Source organism: Ochotona princeps, chromosome 20 (genome assembly GCF_030435755.1).
Source record: "Ochotona princeps isolate mOchPri1 chromosome 20, mOchPri1.hap1, whole genome shotgun sequence".
In the NCBI taxonomy this organism is placed as follows: domain Eukaryota; kingdom Metazoa; phylum Chordata; class Mammalia; order Lagomorpha; family Ochotonidae; genus Ochotona; species Ochotona princeps.
Genome location: NC_080851.1, coordinates 9,352,126 through 9,364,951, shown reverse-complemented (window position 1 = coordinate 9,364,951; position 12,826 = coordinate 9,352,126). Strand labels below are relative to the sequence as shown.

General features: G+C 45.5%; 1 long non-coding RNA gene across 1 annotated transcript in view; it reads right to left on the bottom strand.

Moving 5' to 3' along the window:
* The window catches only part of LOC131482791 (uncharacterized), a 26,522-nt gene extending 13,798 nt beyond the window's left edge, over positions 1–12,724 (bottom strand). Inside the window, exons 1-2 of the long non-coding RNA XR_009247286.1 lie at positions 12,629–12,724; positions 5,236–5,312 (exon numbers count right to left, since the gene is read on the bottom strand). This is a non-coding gene — a long non-coding RNA (uncharacterized LOC131482791). The remainder of the gene's footprint in view (positions 1–5,235; positions 5,313–12,628) is intronic.
* Between the last annotated feature and the right edge of the window lie 102 nt (positions 12,725–12,826).

The window sequence follows — 12,826 nt, the reverse complement described above, 5'->3', positions numbered from 1 at the left end:
GCTTCCCAACCTCATGAAACTGCAAAAGGTCAATATGAAAGAAAGTCTGGTGCCTGGTGGCGTGGCCTAGCGGCTAAAGTCCTCGCCTTGAAAGCCCCAGGATCCCATATGGGCGCCGGTTCTAATCCTGGCAGCTCCACTTCCCATCCAGCTCCCTGCTTGTGGCCTGGGAAGCAGTCAAGGATGGCCCAAAGCTTTGGGACCCTGTACCCGTGTGGGAGACCTGGAAGAAGTTCCTGGCTCCTGGCTTTGGAATGGTTCAGCTCCAGCCGTTGTGCTCACTTAGGGAGTGAACCATCGGATGGAAGATCTTCCTCTCTGTCTCTCCTCCTCCTCCCTGTACATCTGACTTTGTAATAAAAATAAATAAATACATCTTTAAAAAAAAAAAAGAAAAGAAAGTCAAAGGGCTTACATTCTGAGACCCTGCTGCATGGCGTGAGCCAGGGTTGGCACCTAATCCCAGACTGGATGCAGCCAGCAAACCCTGTTTACTGCCTGCACCTACTGGTGCCTCCTTGTGGAGAAAAGTAAATCCACCAGTTTCCACATAGTCCAGATGCTATTCCATCCAGCATCACATGGAGGGCCTGTAATACCAGGATGGATTTCCACCGCTTCCCATCAGCCACACCGCACAGATGCCCAGCCAGCCCAATGACCACAGTGCCATCACTTCCTGGCTTCCATTTCAGTTTGCTACTCTAGCAGAAAGCTGTTTCCCAGCCCACTGGAAACTTCATCACTGGGAATTAGCAAGAGATTCAAGTGGGAAATCTACCCACATCCAACTTCCTGAACCTAACCTTTGGCAGCCACAGTCTTCTGGTTCAGAGACACGAGGGACCCCCTCGGTCAGGGAGTGTCCCCAAATCAATCAGGTGCCAGTGCTGCATCCCCACAGCCATGGGGAGCTGTCAGTGTGCACATTCCAGGGGTTACCTGCTGTGCTCCCTCTGGCTGACACCCAGACCCGGAGCCACCATTTGTGAAGAAAGAACTCATTGTCCAAGGTCAGAAGGAAAACAGCATTCGAACTTTCCTGCTTTACACTGTTACTCCCAGAAGTTCAGAGTCTGCTTGGCTCTGGTTTTAGACACACCCTATGAGAAGTATGGGATAAAGGTCAGATGACGAGGTGCTGGCACCTGTTTGTGTATCACAGGAAGAATAGGATTTTGAGCCAAAGTCATTCCTTGTGGAAAACTGACTGGATCCTTCAGACAATATGCTCCCTCCATATTCTTAAGAAATTGCCAATTTCCATAGTTGCTAAAGTTATACTTTTTATCCTACATAACAATTAAAAAGATAACTAGATGGGCTGGCGCTGTGGCTCAATAGGCTGATCTCCACCTTTAAGCGGCAGCATCCCAAATGGGCACTGGTTCGTGTCCCAGCTGCCCCACCTCCCATCCAGCTCCCTGACAATGGCATGGGAAAGCAGTGGCCCAAGGCCTTGGGATCCTGCACCTGCAAGGGAGACCCGGAAGAGCTCCTGCTCCTGGCTCCGGATTGGCTCAGCTCCAGGCATTGCGGCCATTGGCGGAGTGAACCAGTGAATGTAAAATCTTTGCCTTTCTCTCTGTAAATCTTTTTTAATAAAAATAAATAAAAATTTTAAAACAGTAATTAGATCCCTGAACTCAGAAGGAAATTCAGTTTACAGGTTTAATTCTTGTTATATTATGTGTCATGAACTGTTTCACTTCCTGCTTTTCTGTACTGACTGTTTAAAAATGTAAAATATCTTATAGTTTTTAATATGTACATAAATAAGGGCTGGATGTGGCCAACTTCCTATATCAGCAGGTTCGAGTCTGGTTGATCTAATTCTCTTCCAGTTCAAAAACAGCTGAGGAGACCCAAGTGCTTGGGCTACTGTCATCAACATGGTGACACCCAGATGGAGTTACAAGCTCCTGGCTTCTGGCTCAGCCAGGGATGCTGTGGCCATGTGCAGAGTGAACCAGTTGAGGGAAGATCTCTGACTATCTGCAAATGGTTCAAATAAATAAATTAGAAAAATACATGTTTGCTAAAAGTTGTCCCTCCCCCCCACTGATTTTGAAATTTTTTTAATTTTTTATTGGAAAGGCAGATAAACAGAGAGAAGGTGAGACAGAGAAAGACCCTCCATCTGCTCGTTCACTCCCCAGGTGGCTGCAATGGTCAGAACTGAGTTGACCTGAAGCCAGGAGCCTCTTCAAGGTCTCCCACACGGGTGGAGGGGCCCAAAGCTTTGGACTGTCCTTGACTGTATTCCCAGGCCACAGTCAAGGAGCTGGATGGGAAGCAGGGCCGCCGGGATTAGAACCGGTGCCCATATGGGATCCCAGTATGTTCAAGGCGAGGACTTTAACCACTACGCTATTGCACCGGACCCTAAAATTTTTATAAATAAAGGGGCTGGCAATGTAGTACAGTGGGTTATACAGCTGCTTGCAATACCAACATCCCATATGGGTGTTGATTTGCAACCTGGTCTCTACACCCCATGTGGGAGACCTAGTTGGAGTTCTAGGTTCCTGGCTTCAGCCTGGTTGTATCCACAGGCTGGCCATTTTAGCTTCTTGGGGAATGAAGCAGCAGATGGAAGATCTCTCCATCTCTTCCTAACGTTCCCTTTCAAATATATATATATATTTTTTTTTAAAAAAAGAATATATACTCAATCACTTCTCTTGCTACACTATGTAAACAATCAGGCTAAGTTTAACAAAACTAGTTTTATTTTGCAAACAAATTAGTCTTACTTATTTGTGATTCTTCCAGGTAAATGGGGGCATATATAGAGAAACAATGTTTAAATAGAAAACGATCATGCACCCTTATAGATACCAGGCACTAGTCATTGTCCTTAAAATTTTGTTAGTGATCAACTGTTTTGTTCTTGAAGCCCAAAAAACTGGAGCTGAACAACTTGTTATAAATGGTAGAAGACACCTTTATACCAGCTGAAGTCTAGGTTACTCAGCAAGTTCACTAAAACTTCTGATGACTTAACTGCAAACATTCAAACCACAAGCTAGGAAAACATACTACAATCTTGCATCTAGAAATCTTGACTAAATGCCTTTTGGACTCGGAATCATCGCAGCCTTTCATCTTTTAGTTGGTTTGGTTTGGGGAGGCCTGGGCTACGAATGCTCGTTTCTCCTGTGCAGCAGCCCTGGCTATCATGTCCCTGGTGTGCGCGTTTTCCCCAGGCTCTAAGTTGTGTGCCGTCCAGAGAACACAGCATGCTCTCACTTTGGATGGCGAGGGCAGCGTTTCTTCATTGAGCCTGTTACCATGACTTACAAGTACATGCTAATACAGAGAAACTGCAACCAGCAGGGGAGCAAGCGGCACTCATGCCTAAGTTTTGGACTACCATATATGAGACTGACCAAAAATAGGAAAAAAAATAAGGATGATGATTGATTTGAAATGTACAGTAACTTGAGAGGGAGGAAGAGAATCCACTGACTAGTGCATTCCCCAATTCCCAATTGCCGTTGACAGCCAGGTATGCCAGCAACAGGCAGAAGCTAGGAGTCGGGAACTTCCTCTAGGTGTCCCGAGCGGCGGGGGTTGCAGGCACTTGATCCATCATGTTGCTTCCCAGGTACATCAGCAGGAAGCTAGGTTGGAAGCAGAGTAGTTAGGACTTGAACCAGGCACTCCACAATGGTAGGCATGTGTCCCAAGTAGGGGTTTAACACAAGTAGGGGTTAACTATGTGTCACAACATTTGTCCTGTGGAAAATCATTTTTAAACATTTTAATTGTGACACCATTAAGCTGGAAAAGCTCCAGCCCTTTAAGTTCCTTATAAGCAAACTGAAGTCCAACTTAAGCTGTAAAGGAAACGAGGTCTTACCAATTACAGACTGCCAACTAACCTCTCATTGCGGCCTTTCCACTCTAACCAAATACATTACGGTTAGTCTTTCGTTGGCATGTAGCCTCTGAAAGCCTGCTGCTCAGGCTGCTGCAGTGGTTGCCTGATTCATGAATCATTCTTTACTCACTCTTAAATTTGTCTGACGCTTTAACTTCCTTCCATGAAGAGGACACTTTTATCCTTATATTTTATTTTTTTTTCTAAAGGATAGCTACATTCAGAAACTGCAAACATAATTCTTTTTCTGCCTCTTGCCTTTTAGCTGTAAGAGCCTCATTTTCTCAGGTTCTTCTCTATGACATGGAATGTCTGATATAGCTCATGGTAAGGGAATAACATGGGAGCTGATTTAGCTCTGCCTCTGGACAGTTAGGAAGGGGGTCTGATCGGCTTTGTTCCCACTTTGAACACATCTTTTAAACCAATCACTGGTCACGATGTGTGGTCCCTGGTATGTTTTGCCAGGTTTGCATAGATACTCTGGCTGGGAGCTCTACCATAGTCATCTCAGGTAGGGGAAAAAGCTGAAGGAGGTACAGCTGAGAGACTGTGGAGTTCATGGCTTCTGGGCAGATGGAAACAAGGTATACCCATGTAATACACACATTATTGTGAAACTTGGAGGCCACATCTAAATGTATTTGCCTGTAGAACCAACTCATGTTGAAGATTTCTTTAACCTATATCAGATATATTTGTATTGATCTACAACCTGAGCAGATAAGCAGCAACCTTTACCTCTAACTGTATTTTCACAATTTTGATGATGAAAGAAACACAACAGCCAAAGGAAAATATTTATTCCTAAAGCCTAGAGCAGAGAGAGAGGGCATCATCCATCCATTCCAGGCCAGGTTAGGTTTTTCGTTTTTCTTTTTTTTAGCAACCACCACCTTTTCAACAGACCCCATTTCCCGTTCCTTCTGGGGGTGGAAGACACTATTTCCCAGCCTGCCCAATGCTTGGGTGGGGCTCTGCAATGGATTTCTCAACCACTACATGAGGACAGAGTGATGTAACTAGCTGGCAGACCCATCTCCCAAAGATGCTGCATTGTATTCTCTCTGGATTTCCTGGGCAGATCCATAGTATTCGGAAGCACGGGTCCCTGAATGTAAACTTGGGAGAGACTCTGAAAACAGGAATAACCAATTTGTGCTGTTGAATAAATGAGCATAAACTTATATTGGGAGTCTGAGGTCTTGGGGTTGGCTGGCACAGCAATTAGTCTACCCTGGTAGCTGTGGCAACTCCCAAAAAGGATCAGCTCTGGGCCTGTTCTGCAGTCAAATCTGTAGAAGGGAAACAAAGTCACAAGGGCTCTGTGATGCAACAAATGCCCTTACCTTCTCTTCATTCATATTTGCATTCTTCGTTATTGGTAGGATAAATGAAGCAGTGCTGAGAGGTGCTGGAACATTCTCTAGAGATACCCAAAAGAAAAATGCTTAATAAGTGTCATGTAAAATGTTAGGCCTAATTTTAGGACAGTTTTGTTTTACATGTCTCTGGTAGCTCTCTAGTGAATTTCCCACAGCTTATCTTGGATAATGATGTGCATTGTACATTCACTTAATTATGTTTTAATTTGAAAATATGGTTAAGAATCATTAAAAGGAGCTTTAAAACATGAGACAACACAATAGCGGTTACAACAGCCCTTGTGGAAGCACTGAGTTGCCCAGGGAAACTGCCACCTGCTACATCTCTCCGTGGGTCATCCCTGGGTCACCTCGTGCTCCAGGAAGTTCACTTTCGCTGAAGCCGCACTGTCAGTCCTCTGTGCAGCCAGCCCAGCGAACCCAGCTCAGCTCCCAGGTGGGAGGTACCGGGCCATCAGAGCACGCCCCCCCCAACCACAACCCTGTAGACTAGGTAGGTCATGGCAGGGAGAGAAGTGGTCAGGCGTTCTGTATGAAAGCAGCGAGCACCACAAGGGAACTGAGAGCCCCACTGAATCCATGGTCTGACCTCACTACGAGCTTCCCTGACGCCCACAACCGCTGCCCTCGGACAAAGCAGAAGATGAACTTCAAGAATCCAACACCCTCTTCAAATCAATCAATTTTAGGGTACTAAGGTGACAGCTGTTATTTTTGTTAATTTGTGCTTTTCAAATGAGTATGTATCACAAAAACAGCAAAAATGAAATTGTATCTTTTACGACAATTTAACAATGCATGTTGTCTTTTATCTTGAAGTTTATAATCTTATGTACATAACTTATTTTTTTATATAATAGTGGTGCAGTAGATATATATGCTTTGGAGTCAAATTATTTTTAAACCCCTGCTCTGCTGTTAATTAGCTACTTGGTTTTGTGAAAGTTATCCAGCCCTGATTTTATTATCTGACAAACAGCATTCCTAAGTGCTGTGCTGTAGTAAAGATTTAATGTATGTAATATAGTTAATGTTGTCTAAATAAACCTGTGGCTGATATATAATAATTTTTAGAAAATGTGTTTTTAAAAGAATCAACTTATATTCTTAAACATTTTTAAATGCAGTTCAGTAGCACCAAGTATATTAACAGTGTTGTGAAACATTTCTCTAGAACTTTTTCACCTTAGAAATTTGAAATTCTGGGCCTGGTGCAGTAGCCTACCTACTAACTAAAGTCCTTACCTCGCATGCGCCGGGATCCTATATGGCCACCAGTCCTAATCCCGGTGACCCCACTTCCCATCCAGCTCCCTGCTTGTGGCCTGGGAAAGCAGTGGAGGACGGCCCAAAGTCTTGGGACCCTGCACTCACATGGGTGACCTGGAAGAGGCTCCTGGCTTCAGATCGGTTCAGTTCTGGCTGTTGCAGCCATTTGGGGACTGAGCCAGCAAATGGAAGATCTTCCTCTCTGTCTCTCCTCTTCTCTGTATATGACTTTCCAGTTAAAAAAAAAAAAAATTTAAAAAAGACTTAAAAAAAACCTGAAACTCTTTTTTAGGACTTATTTATTTATTTTTATTTGGAAGGAAGATTTTACAAAGAAAGAGAGAGATCTTCCATTCACTATTTCCAAATAGCCACAAGGGCTGGAACTGAGCTGATCCAAAGCTAGGAGCCAGGGGCTTCTTCCTTGTCTCCCATATAGGTGCAGGACCCCAAGAACTTGAATCATCCTCTGCTGTTCTCCCAGGCTGTGAGTAGGGAGCTGGATTGGAATGGAGCAGCTGGGACACAAACCGGCGCTCTTAACGCGGTACTGTCACTAGCAGACTGCAGATTAGCCTACTATGTCATTGTGTTGGGACCCTAAAAATCTGAAATTCCATACTCACTGGAATAACACTTTTCTCCTTCTCCCATCCACTGGTAACCATCATTCTACTTCTTCTGAAATTGTCTGTTTTAGAGAAGTAGAATCTAGGGGGTTAGTCTTTTGAAGACTGGCTCCTTCACTTACCAAGGCTTTTATATGTTGTGGCATGTGCCAGGATTTACTTCCTGTTCAAGGTTGAGTGACATTTCAGTGCTTGTGTACCGATTTTTGCTTATCCATTCATCTGCTGATGCCTCCATTTCCTGATTATTGTGAATAATGATCATGGGTGTGCAAATAGATCTTTGAGTCTGCTTTCAATTCTTTTGGAGGCACACATATGGTACGAAGTGAAATTTCTGCACCATATGGTAGTTCTATTTATATTTTTTGGAAGAACATCCATACTATTTTTCATATTAATCCTAATCATATTAGTGCCATGTTTCTTTTTACTTTTTTGAAAAAATTTTTAAAATATTTTTTATTGTAAAGGTTGATATACAGAGAGGAGGAGACAGAGAGGAAGATCTTCCATCCACTGATTCACTCCCCAGGTAGCTGCAATGGCTGGAGCTGAGCTGATCCGAAGCCAAGAGCCAGGAGCCTCTTCTGGGTCTCCCATGTGGGTTCAGGGTCCCAAGGCTTTGGGCTGTCCCCAACTGCTTTCCTAGGCCATAAGCAGGGCTGCTGGAATTAGAACTGGTGGCCATACGTGATCCTGGAAGGCGCAAGGCAAGGATTTAGGTGCCAGACTACCACACCAGGACCACTTCTTTAATTTTTATAACTTATTTTTAAAAATTTATTATGGGCTAGCATTATGGTACAGTAGGTAATGCTGCCACCTGGGAAGCTGACATCCTATATGGACACTTATTCGTGTCCTGACTGCTTTACTTCCAATCCAACTCCCTACTTAACGGCCCGAAAAGAGCAGTGGAAGATGAGCCAAGTGTTTGGGCCCCTGCCACACACGTGGGAGATACAGACGAAGCTCCTGGTTTCGGACTGGCCCAGCCCTGACCACTGTAGCCTTCTGTGGAGTGAACCAACGGGTGAAAGGTCTTTCTCTTCCTCTTCACAAGTTAATAAATTTTAAAAATAAAACTTCACAGGCCCGGCGGCGTGGCCTAGCAGCTAAAATCCTCACCTTGAACGCGCCGGGGTCCCATATGGATGCCGGTTCTAATCCTGGCAGCTCCACTTCCCATCCAGCTCCCTGCTTGTGGCCTGGGAAAGCAGTGGAGGACGGCCCAATGCATTGGGACTCTGCACCCGCGTGGGAGACCTGGAAGAGGTTCCTGGTTCCCGGCTTCGGATCAGCGCGCACTGGCCCGTTGCGGCTCACTTGGGGAGTGAATCATTGGATGGGAGATCTTCCTCTCTGTCTCTCCTCCTCTCTGTATATCTGACTTTGTAATAAAAATAAATCTTTAAAAAAAAAATAAAACTTCACATTGGCTTATTCCCCAAATGGCTACAATTTCAGGGCTGGACCAGGGTAAAGCCGGTAGTCAGGAGCTTCTTTCTGGTCTTCCACAAAGAGGTAGAGGCCCAAGGACTTGGGGTCATCCTCCATTGTTTTCCTAAGCATATTAGGAGCTAGATTGGAAACGTTGCAGCTGGGAGTTGAACTGATGCCCATATGGGATATTAGTGCCACATACAGCAGCTTTGTACACTATGCCACAAATGTAACTCTACAAGTAAATTCTTAATTTTTTTCATTTGTGTATTTGAAAGGCTAAGAGAGAAAGAAAGAGAAAAACAGAGAAAGAGATCTTCCATACACTGATGTACCTAAACTGCCAGTAAGGTTGGAGCTGTGCTAGGCCACACACAGGAGCCAGAATCTCCATCCTGGTCTCTCACGTTGGGGTAGGTTGACAGCAAAGCACCTGGGCCATCTTCTACTTTCCCAGGCACATTAGTTCAAAGCTGGATCAGAAGCAAAACAGCCTGGACTTGAAATGGTGTTCTGGTATGGGACGCTGACATGACAGGTGGTGGCTTCACTTGTGCCACAATGCTGGTCTGCAAATGTATTATTTATTTAGTTGAAATACAGGAAGTGGGAAAGACACAGGAAGAGATTGTAGGAGGACATTGTGACCTTAGAAGGTCAGCGAGCACAGGATTACAGCTGATTGGACAATATTTGTATGATAACAACCGAATGGATACCTTTTGTATGCCTGATTGGACATCATTTGTATGAGAACAGTTGCGTGGACAGCATGTGTATGAGAACACTTGGTGGAATATGTAAGACAAAAGAAGTTCCAAACAAAAGCATAGAAACAGTTGATGGGTTTTGTTGATAAGCTCAATACATCCTCCCTTATCCCATATGACCCTCAGTGCATAAAGTCTGATGCCACTAATAAACTTCGGCTTTGACCATCAGAGTCCACACGTGTTATTATCGGCTCTGTGCACCAAGTCCATCGCTGCGGACAGCGACAAGAGATGAGATCTTCCACCCTTCTGGTGGCTTACTCCCTAAATGCCTGCAGCAGTCCATGCTAGATCAGGCTGAAGCCAGGGGCTTAGACGTCAATCCAGGTTGCCCAGGCGGGTGGCAAGTTCAAGTGGTTGAGTCATCACCTGCTCCCTCTCAGCCTGCGTGTTAGCTAGAAGCTAGACTTGGAAACAGAGCTGGAACCCAACCTGGGCACTAAGCAGCATCCTAAGCATCATCTCCTCACTGAGCCAAACCTCTCTCTACAGTCTTGCCAAAACTTGCTATTTTCTGTTTATTTTTCAAATAGTAACCATCTGAATGTGTGTGAGGCTTAACATGTTTATGACTAGTTTCCATTAAGATACATATATATGTAATATTTCACATTTTTCTACTTTTCTATGGGGTTTTTGTAATTATGTTTTGATGGCTATCCTACCCTGTTTTAAAATAGTCCAGCATTACAGCAATGTGGTAAGAAAGCTATGGCTTTTAGGTTTTCAATACTATCATGATCACAGCTTCATGAGCATTTTGGTTTTGTTTTAAATCATTTGTTAGTTAATATCCAAGTGGAGAAACTGGCATTAAATCCTAACTATTCTATAACTCTCTTCCACCGCCATGCTGTTTTACACAAGGATTTTACACAAGGATTGTGCCCATCGCTCACTCCTGCATGAGCACCACTATAACCTTAGGCTGCCACTCCAGGCCTGTGCTTCTGCTGAACAAGTCTATACTCCCTTTCACAACGTGGCATCTCATAAAACTTTGGCAATAACAATACTAAAAACAAAAAAAAAAAAAAAAAAAAAAAAAAAAGGAAGAAAAGAAAAAAAACAGCCCTAGGAATTAAAATTGAGAAACTACAAGCATGTGAATGTGGGCCCAGCGCGGTACCGTAGTAGCTAAAGTCCTTGCCTTGCACAGGCCGCTGAGATCCCACACCGGGTGCCAGTTTGTATCCTGGCTGCTCCACTTCCCCTCCAGCTCCCTGCCTTTGGCCTTGGCCTTGGCCCCCTTCACCTGCATGGGAGACCTGGAGGAGGGTCCTGGCTTCCGGCTTTAGATCAGCTCAGCTCCACTTGGGGAGTGAACCGGCAGATGGAGGATCTTTCTCTGACTCTCCTCCTCTCTATAAATCTGACTTTACAATAAGAATAAATAAATCTTTTTTGAAAAATGTGAATTTGAAGATGGCAAGAAGTGAGGCAATACTAATTAAAAGTTCAGTCCATTAACAGCATAAAACAACTAGTTACATACCCATACTGAGCTCCAAAACATGTTTCTGCATATACTAGTACGAATTCAGAAGCATGGCACATTAAATAGGACAATTTAACAGGAATTGCCCATATTGCTATGTACTGAATCACAGAATTTCAAAAAGAACCGTGCCACATACAGTGGATGTGAACATACCGTGAGGAAAGTCGTGCCCTAAAGACAAAAGGTTATCCTCAGAATGCAAAATTTCAGATAACAATTCATGACCGGAAAGCTGGCCAGCTCATGGTTCACCTCCGTGTAACTGCCCACAATCGGTCCCTCTAATACCTACGGCCATGTTTCGAAATTTCTCTTTGTTTTCCCATTTTAAAAAATGATTTATTTTGAATGCAAAATCAGATATACAGAGGTGAGGAGAGACAGAGGAAGATCTTCTGTCCACTGATTCCCTCCCCAAGTGGCCACAATGGCTGGAGCTGAGCTGATCCGAAGCCATGACCTTCCTTCAGGTCTCCCACGCGGGTGCAGGGTCCCAAGGCCTTGGGCAGCCCTCAACTGCTTTCTCAAGCCACAAGCAAGGAGCTGGATGGGAAGTGGGGCCACCGGGATTAGAACCGGCACCCTTAGGTGATGCCATCAAGGACTTTAGCCGCTAGGCCACCGCACCGGGTGCCTTTATTATTTTTTATTATTTTTTTTAACAATTCACTGTGCTGGGCCCGGCGGCATGGCCTGGCGGCTAAAGTCCTCACCTTGAACGCCCGGGATCCCATATGGGCGCCGGTTCTAATCCTGGCAGCTCCACTTCCCATCCAGCTCCCTGCTTGTGGCCTGGGAAAGCAGTGGAGGACGGCCCAATGCATTGGGACACTGCACCCGCGTGGGAGACCCAGAAGAGGTTCCAGGTTCCCGGCTTCAGATTGGCACAGCACCGGCCGTTGCGGCTCACTTGGGGAGTGAATCATCGGATAGAAGGTCTTCCTCTCTGTCTCTCCTCCTCTCTGTATATCTGACTTTGTAATAAAATAAATAAATCTTTAAACAAAAACTAACAAAAAAACAATTCACTGTGCTATGGATTTCACCTGTGACTGTCAGTGTACCTGAATATGATGGTGTAGAAGCATTGTCAGGCTTTTACGTTTCTCAAATAAGATCCCTTTTAAAATTCAAATGATATTAAAAAAAATCTTAACTTATTTTTGCCAGAATTACACTTTTTGGGATTTTTTTTCAGAGTTTTGAGGCACCACAGATTTTGATCCTCTGGGACTGCACACTTGAGATGAAAGCCAAAATTTTTAGTGATTCAAGAAGCGGGGGCAGTGCAGAAACAGGCCAGACTAAAAGCAGGAACTTCGGTGCTCTTGTAAAGAATCCCTAGACTGAGAGGTGTCCTGCCCGAAGGGGGGCAACAGGGCCAAGGGTGTGTCTCTGGGGGCCTCACGGGAGGATCTACTGCCAGCAGCTCTCCAGGCCACTGGATGTCCCTGTGGGCCCCGCAGTCTTATCTAATGCCCTGCTCCAGCTCCAGGCTTAGGGACGAACCTGGCTCTTCGGGGCTCGGACAGTCCGCCAGGAGGGAGCCGTAGGGTGTCCCCGTCACAGGGGCCGCCTGTTTAGGCACACTCGGGTGAGTGCGGTCAGGTGGACTCGCGTCCAGCTTTGGAGTACACGTTCTCAGAGAACGCGGCCCCACCTGTCTCCAGACGTGCCGTGACCGCGCAAAGCTTCGGGAAGACCTGCTTCCTCCTAACAACGTGACTGAGTATCAATACCTGTCAAACCCAGAGCCCCCGCAGTGGGAAGGGAGCGGCCTGCACGGCGCGCTCCCCGTGAGGGCCGAGTCGGCGTCTTCACGACCTCGCTTCCCCCGTGGGCTTGGGCGAGCCTCTCAGGGACACCGGGTGCGCTCGGCAGGCTGCGGCGAGCCGGCCCGCGCTCCCGGGCAAGGGGGCGGCGCCCGAGCCACGCGC